This window comes from Numida meleagris, chromosome 1, assembly GCF_002078875.1.
Source record: "Numida meleagris isolate 19003 breed g44 Domestic line chromosome 1, NumMel1.0, whole genome shotgun sequence".
In the NCBI taxonomy this organism is placed as follows: Eukaryota; Metazoa; Chordata; class Aves; order Galliformes; family Numididae; genus Numida; species Numida meleagris.
Window position 1 is genome coordinate 182,616,281 of NC_034409.1, and position 12,905 is coordinate 182,629,185.

Below are 12,905 nucleotides of genomic sequence, written 5' to 3' on the forward strand. Positions count from 1 at the left end.
TCATGCAAAGAAGATGATTAGATTTTTCCTTGAAGCCATACTGTCATATCGGTAGTCTAAGATTCATATGGATATAATTCTTCTTCCCTTTCTAAGGGGTATCTGTTCTTTCTCTATATATTACTATTTGTAAAAGTAGAATTAATATATTTTCCCAATATTAATGGCAACTTGCTAGCATGATCATCTGAGAAGGTATGCCCCCTTCTATTTTCTTTGGCCTTCAACACATTCATATAGGTGAGTACTTGTCTTTCTCATGGGAGTAGGAATTTTCAGACAGACTTTGTTTCACTGAGACTCACCCCAAAAATTATTCAGCTGACTTTCCTTTTCTTGTTTCTCTCCTTAATATCATATTTTCTCTTGTTTCTTCATAATCTTTTTTTCCTTTTATTTTGTTTGTCTTAAAACACTACTGCTATTTCTTCTTAAGAACTGATAGCATTGTAAATACCTCCTTTGTCATATTCTATTTTACTGCTGTTTTTATTTATGTTGGTGATGGAAAACTGAAATGTAAATTCATCATTAGGATAAGGGGTCTAAGTGTAGTAGTTTCTTTGTGCTGTTTACATCATTAAGCAGATTTTGCCCAATTATATGAATACTCTTTAAATATTTCATCAGAACTGAAGGATCTTTTTAATTCAAACTCAACCATAGATGCTCCTGATTTCAAATACACATACAGGGGAAAAAACTGTAGTATAGAAAACAGCCTGTCATCATTGCATATGATAATATCTTTAAGTTTGGTTATCAAAAACTGAGTAACAGATAATTTCAAAAGTGGCAGGAAGAACAACATCTGCTTTGTTTTACAGCACACACAGAGCTTTCTGCAGAAGTCACATTAGGCTTTCAAATTTGAAGGTTAAAAACATTATTTACGGAGAAGAAGCAGAAACAGAAAAGAAGCAGTTCCATGAAGTCGGCTGTAGCCTATATTGGATTACTGATGTGGTCCACCAGGGCAGAGCAACCCCCACTGAGCCAGTGAATATGGAAGAAACAGAGAGTACAAGCATCACCTGAGATTCATAGAATCACAGAGCTACAGAGTATCCTGAGTCGGAAGGGACCCATGAGATCACTGGATTCAAACACTGGCTCCATACAGGACCCAAAATTCAAATCCTATGTCCAAATGCTCCCTGAGCTCCGGCAGCTTGGGGCCGTGCCCACTGCCCTGGGCAGCCTGTTCCACGCCCACCGCCCTCTGGGGCAGACCCTATCCCTAACCCCCACCTGCCCCTCCCCTGACGCAGCTCCGTGCCGTTCCCTCGGGCCCTGTCGCTGTCACAGAGAGCAGAGCTCAGCGCTGCCCCTCTGCTCCCTGTGAGGAGCTGCAGCCGCCATGAGGCCTCCCCTCAGCTCCTCTGCTCTGGGCTGATCAAACAATGGGACCTCAGCTGCTCCTCATATGTATTTCAATACAGATCCTTCCTCATCTTTCTAGCCCTCCTTTGGATGTTCTCTAATGGTTTTATGTCCTTACATTGTTGTACCCAAACTGCACCCAGAGCTCAAGATGAGGTGGCACAGCACAGAGCAGAGAGGACAACCCCATCCCTTATCCAGTATCAGTGCTGGACCTGGTTCATCCCAGGGTACCATTGACACTTTTGACTCCAGGGCATACTGCTGACTTACATTCAATTTACCACCACCGAGACCTCCCATATCCCCTTCTGCAGGGCTGCTTTCCAACCTTGTAGCCCCAGGCTCTACGTATATCCAGGGCTGCCCCATTGCAGGTCCAGAATCCAGCACTTGCTACTGTTAAACTTCACGCAGCTGGTGATTGCCCAGCCCTCCAATTTGTCAAGATTTCTCTGCAAGGCTTAGTTAGTCAATGTTTCAGCCCTTTGGAAAGCTAAGTATAGGCAGGCCTTCTAAAAGAACAGCTCCAAGCAACAATCTAAAAAGATTCCTCTGAATCACCTTTAAAAAATTCAATTTCCTTTCTTTGAATAAAGGCAAAACTTAGGGATAGCAGATAGCTAAGGCAGAAATCTGAACGTCGATACTGTTGATGTTCTTATTATTCTCTATACTCTCAGTTTCTTATCTGTAAAATGAGAATAATCACACTACATGGATGTCAAAAGAATGTTGTAATGATAAATGCATTAAAATGGTTGCAGAGTTACAGTTAGATACTGGAAGAAAGTATCCTATTTGTAGATAAATTTCCTTGTAATACCTTGTTCCCTCAGATTTATTATTTTTATTTATAGATAATAACACGATGTGACCTCAACATGTACAGGGATGCTCCACTGCAAATGCTTTACTGTCAAGTATCAAAAAGACAATTCTTCCTGAACAGTTTACAACTGAAGATATGACAGTAAGCAACAAAGGGTAGCAATAGTATGTCCCAGTTCAGCAAACCAAAGGGCAAGGCATCTTGCCATCATCTAATGGCATATCATCTAATAACCACATATGCCTCTGACCCTCAACAAAACACATAGCTGTTTTAAAAACAAACCAATAAATAAAATGCTACCCTGTGTTATACATTGATGATTCTACACTAGTCACATATTTTCTCAGCCTTGTGAGATGAAACAACCTGATTTTATAAAGGTTCTAGGGGATACTAAGCAGTCAAATAAACAACACCAGGAACAATATGCACACAAAATGCAACACTTGATAAAGTAAGTCAAACAAACCATAACAGTAAAGGTAGATGAAACTGGAAAGGTTAGATACAAGGACAAACCTCATTCTCAGTGCTCCACAAAACAGTATTTTCCTTTTGGAGCTTTCTGAGTCACTCTGGCAGTTTCTAATTCAAGAGCATGTAGAGTTCAAATGCAGGTTTCTGAGCTCTTCCAAGGGGATGATCCAAAGCCTTGTACAGTCCATGGAAAACTCCCTACTGACTTTAAAGCATTTTAGATCAGATGATTGAGGTTGGTTTTATCTCACCTAACTTTATCCATCAAAAACTTAAGACTCATGTAATCTAGGATAGTTATCACCAAGCTTTATATTGTAAATGAGAGAATGACACCTCTGGAGATTAATGCATCTATCACAGTCATGTATTTTTGGACAGGAAGGAAGCCCTCCGGAAACGTCTCAATGAACGATAAAGGGAGCCTCAAAACCTCGCTAGATAGCTAAAATTATACAACATAAATCCCTTCCTTACTTCACAGAGTCATGAAAGACCGAGTAAGAGTACTATTCTGAAAGGAGGCTTAAACTTTAAATTTAAGCTTACCTTCAAGTACATTCAAGTACCTTATTGAAAATCCTTCCCCATGGCTTGAGAATAGAAGTAGAGGCAGCAAACCCTGAAATCACAGCAAGAAAAAAGACAAGCTGTGAGATCCACAACTAGCATTAAGAGCCTTATCATTTTGAAGGAAATACATCTCATGTTCAAAACTGCAAGACTGTAGTATCATCATTCTCTAAGTGCCGAAGTAGATCTCTGTGCCTAGTTTACATCTGTTTGCATAGATTCTTAAGCTAGCATTTTGTACTATAGTAGGGGAAAGTTTTGAAGTTTAAGAAATTGGTCTCTATTTGTAATGTTTATCTGTTATTTATACCGGTGTTATTTTAATTTAAGAGGCATTTTTTTTGTATAAGCTCCTACTGACAGTTTTTGTGAAAGCTGTTATAGTCACAGCAGATGAGAAATCGCATAACTGAGGCCAGCTTCTATGTAAAGTCCAGAGTGAGAACAATCAGTCAAGGGAAGCCTGCAGTTTCCACATTAGCCTCTTCCTTTTGATTCTTGGTAGAGCACAACAATTTATTTCTAAAATCTGTTACGTGGAGTTGAAGAATTGGTTACAAATATTTAGAAGATCTGGATGCATCGTGACTTCCAGTGCCCCCCCAAGGCAGGAGCACACATCATGCTGACTGTCAGTGACATGCCAGCTTCAGCATACCTGTGCTGCTGTTCACCATCACAGAACTGGAGAACGAGTGCTTTCAGCATTCTCACACAAAAACGAATCCAGGCTTTGGATGGGATAGATGGATCTTCTGCAGTCTGTACTCACTGGCTGCAATGGAAATGCTTGCTTTGGAGTGAGGCCTGGTCTCAAGGCCCTGGCTGAATTAGAGAGTTTTGATCTAATTATATGAAACATTACCATTAAAGCTGGTCATGCTCATTTCCAGCTCATTTCTATAGACTGTTTTGCCTTCACTTGTGCCAGCACAGCTGTATGTGACTGATATTATCCATGTTCAAAACATATGAGTCTGTTTTATTCATTTCAGTCTCTAGTGTGTTCATATTGACTGGTGCAACTGAAGAGCTGGAGAAAGGCACAGGAAAGAGGTGGATAGGGGAAAGCTGGGGTAAAACCAAACCTTCTCTTTCTGTCAGGGTCATACAACTCTTCCTGCACAACTCTCAAACATGGTGCTTCTTACTGCAGCAGAAATGTCCTTTTATGTAGTTTGTTGAGTTACTAGAGAGCACTGATGCAACTCATTAGCAAATTTACAAACCTAAGTGGCAATATATATACTAAGTGCAACTCATCACAGTTTGTGATGATAGATCAGAAGCTGTTCTTAAGACCTGCACAGTTTCCCAAACTCATCTTGCTATCTTGCCAGTGAGAAAGGTAAACAAATGAGAGCACCAAGTCTACCGCACTTGAATCTCATTGAATCACTTAAAACTTTTCAGAATGGTGATGGTGCAAAAGCAGCACTCATCTACGTTTTGATCTAAGAATCTCTTACACAGACTTTGCAATGCTGTAAATAACTCTCTCAGATGCAGAGCAACAGGGAAAGCATAGCTGCAAGAGATATCAGAATGACAAATCTCAGCATTTGTGATGGTATCAATCTCAGTCATAGGGATTTATCTGAATATTTTAATATCACTCATGAAGTCACAACGCTTCGTTGCCTTCTTGAGAGCTAGCAGGTAAATAAGATGGATGTACTGCAACAGAAAGACTCAGAAAAAGTAGGCAGTCAAGGTTTGCCCCATTCATTTGTAAACTTTATAGCACTGAATAACACAGATCATAGAAAGTGTAAATGGTCCTCTATCAGAATTTACTGACCTGGAAAGCAAAGGGTGGGAAATAAACACCCACACTGTTAATAAAGCTGAGAGCAGGGGCAACCTTGTCTGCCAGTACCTGAAATATTTTACTGTGGGTCAGCACATTCTTGCTAAACAATTTATTGTCCTGTGTTGTATAATTAAATGAATTGTCAACCGAAAGTTGTTTCTTTGCACTAGTCTATGAGTAGATACTGTATTTTTGAAGCATCCATTGGTGGTCTATTTAAATCTATGTGCTCATCTGATAGTAACAAAAAGGCCTTTTTTGTTCCCCTTTACAGAAGTGAGAAAGCTCACTGGGGATAGCACAGCTGAAAGTCAGTAGGGAGTCTGTGTGTCTCCCCAGAAGAAGCACACAGTTCTGTGCCATTTAGAGTGGCCATCACTTTTTCCAGGTGTTAGTTCTAGGAATAGGTATCATAGTCCCTGTGAAACATATTAGCCCTGGGAACACCTACCATAAGCTGCTTCCAATACATGAAAATAGAACCAATGCTCTAAAAACATGTCCCCCAATATGTATTTTTAAAATCTCACTAAAAGAGATCAAGGACATCAGGCACCCACAGATCTAAGGAGCTGTGTGACATGCAGCAAGGTAAATGTTCAGCCAGCTCTGTGAAAGGGATCACTTCTGATGCATTTGGAGAAAGTTAAGCAAATAAATGAAAGCATAATCAATAATGCTTGCCAATTATACTGAAATTTTGTCATAGATTTAATTCCAAGTTCATGAGGAGGTGTCTTGGTTTTCTTGGTACCCAGATCTCCTTTACAAATCCTATATTCATGATTAAATCTTATTTCTCCAGAAGGCTAAGAAAAGTTCTTAAGCATGGTAGTACTTTATCTCTTAGCATCAGTGAAAAGTCTTCTTTAATTCCGATCTTTGTTCCTAAATACATGACCTTCTTACAAGTGTGCCCTTCTGATGACAGCACCTCCTCTGTCCACATAACCCTTCCTTCTCCTTTGCAGTTTCTCAGCTTACTGACACATATCCTCAACAGATGTTATGCCTTTCTCCTGATCAAGCATTATGGGAAGATTGAAGAGAAACCAATGTAAAAAGCAGTACCCCTTTCACTAATCCCATGTAAAGGTGTTTCAGCACTGAAGTGCTAAGAACCAGCCTGCAGAAGCTGAACTGAATGACCTAATTAACCATTTTTATTCATACCCACTTAAAAAAAAAAAAAGAGAGAGAGAAAAAAGATTTTATTCAGGTTTTTCAGAAAGAAGACATATGTCTGAAATAAAATAAAAATTCCTTCCAGAAAGAGTACATTTCATACCCATGAAAAAATAGAGGTGACAAAGTAAAAGTATTTGGTTTCTGGAACAAACGCCAAAAAAATCCTCGAATTCCAAAAGTGTGTTGTTCACCAAGTTTTAGTTGCAGCTGTTTATGGCATAGGATCTATATTCCCTTAACGTCTGGGCAACCAGACAGAGATCAGAATTACCTTTCACTAGATGCAGTACCTACTACAAACTGAAAATCAATGTAGAAAAAAAAAAAAAGAAAGAAAGAAAAACAGCAACCCCAAAATTGGTAACCTCTTCCTCTAGTTGAAGGAAGATACAGAGAGGTCAAACAGGAGGCCTGGAACAGATCTGGGACTTGAACTTATATCTTCTGCAGGGAGATGACTGCCTCGATAACAGGTTTATTCTGTCAAAAAGCACTAAATAAAAATCAATCCAATTTTAAATCTAACTTTAACAACTCCACCATCTTAGTACTTTAGTTTCATACTCTTTGAGCACATTCTGTATTCATTAAACTGAAGGGTAGATGGTTAAAAATTTTCCACATTACTCACCTTTCTAAAAATATTTAATAACATTTAATAATTCAATTTTCAAATAGTGGAAAGGCTTCTAATTATTTTTCAATTAAAATGTCACATTCTTCTAAGTGTTTATGCTATTTGCATACACCTCTCTTATTTTCCTTCAACTTAAATAAACTTCTATTCATGCACTGAGTTATTTCTATAGCTACTCTTCTGGAGAGGGAAATTTGATATAATTGCCTTAAATATTTCTTTGCATGACTAAGTACACATTTAGTAGAGTAACTGAATTTACAGGGCACATAATTTACAGCTAAAGTGATGAAAAACAGCAAATTCAGGGTATTGTTAACATCTACAAGATTCTGTGCTATGTTGCGGCTGAAAAAAAAAATATTTGAGTTTGGTGAACCATATTTAATTTTGAAATATTACAGCAGCTCTTCAGCTGACCAGTACTTTCATGCCACAGCCGTCTTTATGCTTCAGAATAGCATACTGTCTGGGAAATGAGATAATGTAACTTACTCAGTTTGCCAACAAGCTACTGAATAACCAAGTTCACCATTTTACTGAATACACACTGTACACAAATGCATTCAGTATTATCTGATCTCATATTTCTCTCACATAATTTATACATAGATGAGCTTCATAAATTACCAATACCTCAGGCTGACACTGGTGACACATTCTCTAACACTGCCTGATTCAGTAAATCCTAACCAGAGAAAATGAAGAGACAAAATCTATGACTGCAGTGTGAATTAAAGTTTAGCAACTGCTATAAGTTTCAGTTCATCAGTTTCCTGGTGCAGTCACTATCAGAGACTTGCAGCACACTCTTCTCCCATCTACCAAAGGAAGGGGAAGAAGCTCTCTTTAACTTTGGAGGTGTGTAAGGATGGAAAAGGACAACTGCATGGAGGAGGCAGGGCTGTGAGGTCACACCTGGGCAGTTACTCAGGAAAGAGCCTGAAATCTTAGAACCCAGTTTGTTATACTCCTTCCTATCACCTTGGGTCAGTGTTTTCACCAAGTGAAATTAAGTGTGAAATGCTGTCATTTGCAGATGGTATTTTTGATAAGTATTTTGCACACATGTACTTTATTGCTTGTTTGCTTGTGATGCCAAAGATCAGAGACTAGTGCAGGCAGCAACCATCGATGGCTGCTTCTACTCACCTAGGAGTCTACATTTGCACATCACTTTTTATTAAGACAAAGAACCCTGAAAGGCTTCCACATGTTCCACCTGAAAGACTGAGAAAAGTGATAGATGATAGCATGAGAGATATTAGCTGGGAAGAGGGCTGTTTTTTTAGACAAGCACAGTAGAGAGTCTGATCAGGATGTGAAGGAAATGTCTTTGCTCAGATATCTCAAACCCAGTGTGAAATGTTAGTCCTGCGAATCCCACTTTCATCACTTTGATCTTTGATCTTCTACATTCACCAGCAAAATCAGGAGCTCTTGAAATGAGAACTTGATTTTTCAAATTATTTTTACCTCTTTGAATGATATCAGCCAAGGAACTCAGTGATTCTTACACAGTTTGAAGCCACAGTTCACTGAAAATTTCAAACAGAATGAAAGTGAGAAAGAAATAGAAAAAAAAAACACAAAAAGAACAACCCCACAGATGGTAAACATAATAATTAAAGAGCTGTTGATATTTAAAACTTGAGAAAGCAAAACTAAAGATCTAAACAATAAATAAAAAAAAAGAAACCAGTCGTGTATGGGATGGAGGAAGGTAAGATAAATAAAAGAAAAAAAAAAGAAACACCAACAGCACTTTTACAAGTTTAAGGTATTCAGGTAGTTGGGGGAAAAGGCAACTCTAGCAACAGAGACTGAAAAGGAGACAAACTGTAAAAAGAGCTGGAGAAGGACAATCAGATATACATGAAATAAGGCTGCTAGACAAGTGAGAAAAGAGGGGACGCCCTGATCACAGGCACTAACCTGCTTGTGTGGGGGCTTGTAGCAGCCCATGCGGGATGCAGAGGAGGCTGGCAGATGGGCAGAACAAGGCTGGATAGGGTGCACCCTGCAGAGCTGGCAGCAGCATACTACATATAGCCTCTGGTGTGAGGATGGGGGCCCCCATGCAGCCGACTGCTTTAGCAGCCGGTGTGGTGAGAAGACCTGACAGACAGAGCTCACTATTGTGTTCCAGTGGAGCACAAAGCATCTAGAGTTTAAAAACCATATTTGAGGTGACTGGCTTGCTTTACCTGGTGAAACGCTTGCAAGGAGCATATCTAACCCTGAGGAAGAAAGATCTGTCCTTTTCAAGCCCATTTTTTTCTTTTAGTGGTTAATAATAAAAGTTTCCCCTTGTGCACTAAAATGTTAGCTGCAACAATATCCAAATGGCCATGAAGCCAACAAAGTCCAACAAGCTTCAGACAGTCTTTCCCCTTCAGAATCACTGAAAGCGTCTCTGTGGTAAGGTTTTGGAAGGGCATGAGCTGTACAGAGCAAACATGAGGGGTTATTATCAGAGGGTTGATCTCTGGTGTAGCTAACCAACTACACGGCTGTGAAGTTGTAGGCCACTTAGTCTGTGTCACGGTGTTTCATTTCCTATGTTCTGCTCATAATATGACTGCTACATGATATTTCATATTTCGTCTTGTCTTATCTGGTCTCTGTGCACTGCTGAAACTGATAATGCATTACAAACCCTTCTTGAAGAAAAACAGCGATTGTTTAAAGAACAAACAGGCCATGGAGGTTTGGATTAGGACTCTGTCAGAGACAGAGAAAAATGATGGTATTTGATACAGGTCACAGTGTGTAGGACAGAAACAGAAGTCCCTTATCACTCTTGTAAATACAACTTCATGTGTTTGTGACTGTACCTGGAATGAAGAGAAAGCAAACACTAGCTAAAACCAAATTTCAGCTGGAGATTTGGGGCATGATAAGTACAGATTGTTATCTGACATTCCTAATGACAGTTCAGATTTGGCCATCTCTGCAATGATTGTGCTTATTTTTCCCGTATGTAAAATAAGCTACGGTCCTACTCATATGCCAACAAATATTTACTGTAAGTAAACAAGCTATTTCTGCTGCCCATGGACAAGACAGCTTTAGAATGATATACAGTATAATCCAGGAAAATATTTCCTGGCAGGATACTGAGGGCAGTATCAGCACTTCTCTCTGCACTAATGCTCTTTATTGACCACAGCATTCTCACATCACCCACGTCAGAGCTTCACCTGGGCCTCCAGAAATCAGTAGGCATTCAGAAGAAATTCTCATCTATAGCAAATGATAGAGGTGTACTGTGAGGTGAAATACAGAGCAGTTCCAGGGAAATACCAAGGTAATGAGACCAGATCCACATGTTTATGTTTACCTGTAGGATCCAAACATTTGGATGGTGGGGATCCTGTGGAGAACTGGATTTTCCTTCCCCTGCAAACGAGCACAGGCACTCACAGGTCTGTAACACCATAGATGTGGGGATGACAAGCCTCTAGCTGAGCGAAGCACAAACACTGCAGCTCTCAGGAGAAACAGGAGCAACAGGAAACTGGATTTCCTGGAGACATTTGCTAAATTATGTTTCTATCGAGCCAGACAGAAAAAATCTCATAGATGCTGGTTCTGTGCTGCCTGAAAAATTCTGGGACTTTGTGCAGCAACTCAGTAAATCAAAGGTGCCAATTAGGTATGTACCATAATAAGGTTTAATTGCAGCTGACTGCTTGTGAGTGAGTTACCGATGTTCAGTCACAGCAAGTAGAAGCCACAACGTAGTTGGAGAATGCAGTTTTTCTCCATTTACTACAAAGGGATTGCAGACAACAAGCTCAGATGTAGCTGTTTACACAGTAGACATCTAAATTTGGTGAGATTAATCCCACTTTACCTACATGTACCAAACCACAATCTCAGTTCTGGACATGAAAATTTTCTGTGTCTCTCCTGTTGTCCTTCAGCCTCTATGTTAAACCCATATTTCAAGAGTTGTGGAAGGAAAGCACTAGAGATCAATCAAGCACCATTAACAACATAAATTTCTCCTTTTTTTTCCAGCCAAAGCAGATCAGGAAGGGTGATCTAGTTTACACAGTATCTCTCTATCCCTTATAATGACATAAAACAAGAAGTACAAATAGAACAAAGTAAACACATGGAGTAGAAGTAAGCAAAGAATAAATGGTTTGGGTAAGAATATCTTCAAACAGCTTTGTGGGCAGCACCAGTATAACAGAGCAAACAGAAGGAAGGCTGAGCTGAAGAAATGTATCTTATGATCCTGAACAGCATTATCAAATCCAGAAGGAGTCTCAGAAATGTGACAGCAATGAAGACAGAGATTTTGTTTGAGATTTTTCATTTAGTTATCCATTTAACTGTAGTCAAAAATGCAATAAATCAAAGACGACCAGGTTAGGAAGACGCTGAGCATAGACTTTGGCTAGCCTCTCCCTGCAAGAAGCTGTTTTGCAAAGTCACTTTTCCTAACAGAATCATTTTAACATTTGTATTGTCTGAGGAAAGGTATGGCTTTTTACAGGGAGTAGCTAGGGGTAGGAAGTTTCATCATTTTCAAGGAAGTGTTCAAGCAAGAAGTTTAAGTATGTGACTATGTCTCTAAAGACAAAAATAAGATTCTGCTGAGATCCAGCTAGCAAGTACTGAGCAACCACAAGCTCAATCCAGTATGTCAGCCTTTGAGCGCCCAGCTGTGGTAAGCTCATCAGGCAGCAGTAAACGCATGTGCAGCAGAATAGAACAACTTGGTTAAGTCAGTCTGTTATGCACTCAGACCTACTAGTAGTCAGATTGGTCACCTTTGTCCAGATTGATTCCTGAAACACTGTTGTAGGAAATAATGCTGAAGAGCATTTCGAGAGGCCATCCATTCTATCACCTGCCCACAAATAGAATTTATGGCAGGCTCTGATCCTCCTGCATCTGGAGGTTTATTAGTTAACAGTATTTAAAGGCACCCAAACACAAAAAGCATGCCAATTTTTGACAATATTTCCTGTGCAGCATATAGGATTTTCTTATACAGTTTAGTAAATTCAAATCAATTGGTAGTTTTTCTGATCTTTCATTAGTAGTTTGTTCTGATTTAAGATTTTTCAGTAAAGCATTGTTTGAACATTCTAAACCTGCCAGTTTACCTTACTTTTGTAAAATACTGTGGCAATTCCTTTGCTAGACATTGTGATAAAACAAGATATCTTTTCTGACAGATTAGAGGATTGATATCTTCGCTGACAACTTTCTTTCAAACAGAAGGAAAAAAGACATCACTACCCACATTGAATATGATATCTTTTTGTCGCACATATTTCCAGCCATTACCTGAAACAATACAAAGCACTTTGTTGGACTTCAAAAGACAAAGCAGCTACTTCAGATTCAGACATCATGGAGGACTGGTTCATGGGACATGTCTGGAATTCCTCATATGTAATAATCTGTAGCTCACAAACTGTCATAACGATTGTTTCCTGGTCTGATTCCAATGAATGTAGCAAGTCAAAACTTGTTAAACAAAGCAAAGGTCTGCTTAGTGCAATTGATAATACAAATCCTTCTCTATTTTTAACGCTGGGATGAACATTCTAGGATACAACCTTTGCACTTGGAAAATTCATCCCACAATTAAAATAACTGACAGAGATGGGGCATTTACCTATATGACAAGATGTCCTCTTTTTCAGGACACCCAACAGTGTAAGAAAAGCTCATCAATTTTTATATGTACCAGTAAGACATCTGTTGACAGTGTAGTGGCTTTTATCTATCAATATAGTCCCTCTGGCAATATGTCAGTGCATCTGAGACTTTATGGATTTATCCTTGTAAGGATTTTGACATGATTTACAGCAATTTTACCCTCAGTTTACAGACAGCAGAGATGAGGTATTTGTCCAGAACCGTAAAGAAACTGTGTCTAGGGTTGTTTGTTTTTGTTTTTGTTTTTGTTTGAAACTTATCCTAAAGCCTTAAACACAATGCACCATTATTCTTATCTTATGACTTTGGGA

General features: G+C 39.2%; 1 long non-coding RNA gene across 1 annotated transcript in view; it reads right to left on the reverse strand.

Moving 5' to 3' along the window:
• LOC110393930 overlaps positions 1-12,300 on the reverse strand; it is a 32,670-nt gene extending 20,370 nt beyond the window's left edge. The window contains exons 1-2 of the long non-coding RNA XR_002435271.1: positions 12,217-12,300; positions 3,245-3,317 (exon numbers count right to left, since the gene is read on the reverse strand). This is a non-coding gene — a long non-coding RNA (uncharacterized LOC110393930). The remainder of the gene's footprint in view (positions 1-3,244; positions 3,318-12,216) is intronic.